The following is a 3,011-nucleotide window of genomic DNA, read 5'->3' as shown; positions in this document are numbered from 1 at the left end:
ATTCTGAATTCTTTTTCTGTCATGTTGCACGCTTCAACTTCATTAATTTCCTTTCTTGGTGATTCCTCATTGTCTTTCCTCTGGGTGTTGTGTCGTTTCTTCATTCTGCTTATCTCCCGATGGATCAAAGGTCGGGTTGCGTGGGCCTGGGCCGTGTCTATACGCGATATATTTTTAATAAATGAGTTAATTTATTAATTATTTTAAGAGCAAAAAATATGCCTTGAGATTACATTTGTATTAAGAAAAACTGGTGGCATTTAATTCTATTTTTATAGAGGGCTGGTCGACATGTTGGGAGAGCCCAGAGCAATCTTAGCTGAGAAATGAGAATTCACTGCCTCTGAAAACAATTCAGTGGATTTCAGTCACTTCCTACTCAGTAGTAACATGTTAAGTATAATTGGTTTTCAAATACTCTCATTACATTATTTTTTAATCATTTATTTAAACATCTAAATGCCTTCAACTTACTATATAAATTGTGTGTTATTAAGAAGGAAGGCATACTGCATTGGTCATTTAATTACAGCTACAAATTTAATTAACCAACTAGCAACCTTGTTCATCTCCTTCATAGCACTTGGAACAAGTATACTTAATTAAGTTTGTAATTATTAATTTAATCTGTGTTCCTGATTACATTATAAGAACCAAGAAAAAAGGACTTGTGCTCCTGTCTTGCTTGTTCACAGACAGGTGTCTGATGGCTAGTGCAGTCCCTGGCACATAGAGGGGCTGAACAGACAATGTTTTAAGAGATTTAAACCTCATCTGGACTGACAGGCACAATGAGATGATAGGAGAGGATTCCTTGCTAGGCAGTAACCTAGACTGGACCCTAGAAGAAACGTGAAAAGTAACTGAATCCAGTCTTTTATGAATGACACGGGGAACCTGGAGACCCTTCTTAGTCTCAAGTGTCTGATTATAATACTGGACAAATTGCAGAATATTTCTTTCACTGCTGTGTTCTGCTTTTCTCCTCTTCTTCATTCCTTCCTTTTTCTTTCTCTTTTACTTTCTTTATTTTCCCTCCTTCTATCATTCTTTCTCCCTTTTCTCCAACATGTTTTTTCCTGTGTCGTTTCTCTGCATTAATAGATTATCTTCTATATAATTGTAACTGTGCTGGATCCTAGATATAAAAGCATGACAATAACAGGGACTTTATCCTTGAGAATCTCAGTTTAGTGTGAGAACCCAACTGTCCCTTTCTCCAGCACCTTTGCTGCAATCTCTCCTGAGCACCTAGGTTAAGGAATCTGAGGGGAGTTATATCAATTCTAGCCCATGGGTTAATCTGAGACTCCTAAAATATGACCTGTACTTGCCTTTCTCTGATTCTGCTCCTCCCCCTGCAGCCTGGTCCATCTGCTCCATGAGGAGGGACAACCTGATCTGAGTAGATGAGCTTGTCCTACTGGGGCTCTCCAGTGACAGGCAGACTCAAACTGGATCCTTTGTCCTGTTTGGGGCCACATATCTGCTGACCTTGCTGGGCAATGGCCTCATCATCCTTCTTTTCTAACTGGACACCCGACTCCACCTGACCATGTACTTCTTCCTCTGCAACCTCTCAGTGGTGCACATCTGCTACACTTCCAGCAGGTGCACTTCGTCCTCAAGAAGACCATCTCCTTTGCCTGATGTGGGACCCAGCTCTTCTTGCTGGCCTTGAGGGGCGTACTGAGTTCCTGCTGCTGGCCGCAATGGCTTATAACCACAACCTGGCAGTCTGTGACCCCCCTGCACTATATGGTAGCAATGGGCCCGAGGCATTAGGCGGTCCTGGCAGTGGTCTCTTGGCTTGTGGACGTGGCTAATTCTGCAATAGAGAAGGAGGTCACCAAGCACTTGCTAACCTGTGGATACCACATGCTGAACCATGTGGCCTGTGAGACACTGGCACTCGTCAGGTTGGCCTGTGTGGACATAACCCTCAGCCAGGTCGTCATAATGGCCTCTAGCTTGGTGGTGCTGCTGATATCCTGCTGCCTGGTATCCCTGTCTTACACTCAGATTATGGGCACCATCCTGTGGATCCACTCCACTGGTGGATGCAGCAAAGCTTCCAGGTGGGACCTGTGCCTCCCACCTCACTGTGGTCTCCATGTCCTGCAGGATGGCCCTGGTTACCTACACACATCCCTGCTCCACGGCCTCAGCCGAGCAGGACAAATTGGTGGTGACCCCCATGTTGAATCAGCTCATCTACAGTCTGTGGAACAAGGAAATGAGGCTGCTCTGAGTCGAGTTCTGATGAGGAGCTCTGAATAAAAACATTAGACGTGACCTGTCATAAGAGTATGCAAGTGGCTGTGTGTGTATGTGTGTAGGTGTGTATAAGGAAGCAAGTGGGAGGACCACAATCTACAATACTATCTTTGGAGGTAATAGATAAGTGGAATTTTAACTATGGACTGTTTTTGGTCCTGACTTAGTCTAAAAACGTAAATTACAACAATTTACAAATACATATACCCTACAGAATAATGGAAAAAATATATATGCATATATTAATTAGAAAGGAAAATTAAATCAGAAGTCAGGGAAATACACAAAATATATTCCAAGAAAGTCAATTTCCTTGGTAAAATTTACAACTATATGTCTAAGATTTTCGCAATCAGTGAGAAAAGGGGAGAGAGGAAGCTGTAATTTACAAAATTCACTGTGCCCACAGGATCAAACTGTCCTTAACCAGAAGTGCAACTCACACATGGTCCAGCTCAGTTCAGTAGGGTGGAGGATTCATATAGGAACTTAGAGCCAAAGTCATACCAAGTTTCCCCACAACCCCGATGAGCAGGACTGGACCATGCATAAGTCACATGGACATCATTCTGCGTGTTTCCCTCTGGGATTTGCTGTGGTGGCAACTGGCCAGCCAAAAAGCCCAATGTTAAGGACCTCAAACACAAATATTTCTACACAATCAGGTCTAATGACATCTTCTTATGAAAACTGAGGGATGTATAAAAAAACCATGCTTGACTAAAAATCATGGC

General features: G+C 42.8%; 1 pseudogene; it reads left to right on the top strand.

The window, feature by feature from the left end:
* Positions 1-1,555: 1,555 nt before the first annotated feature.
* On the top strand, positions 1,556-2,251 carry LOC106725506 (annotated as a pseudogene).
* The last annotated feature ends 760 nt before the right edge of the window (positions 2,252-3,011 follow it).

The sequence above is a fragment of the Myotis brandtii genome, unplaced genomic scaffold (assembly GCF_000412655.1).
Source record: "Myotis brandtii unplaced genomic scaffold, ASM41265v1 scaffold168, whole genome shotgun sequence".
NCBI lineage: Eukaryota > Metazoa > Chordata > Mammalia > Chiroptera > Vespertilionidae > Myotis > Myotis brandtii.
The sequence above is the reverse complement of the archived record's forward strand: the minus strand, read 5'-3'. Positions and strand labels throughout refer to the sequence as shown.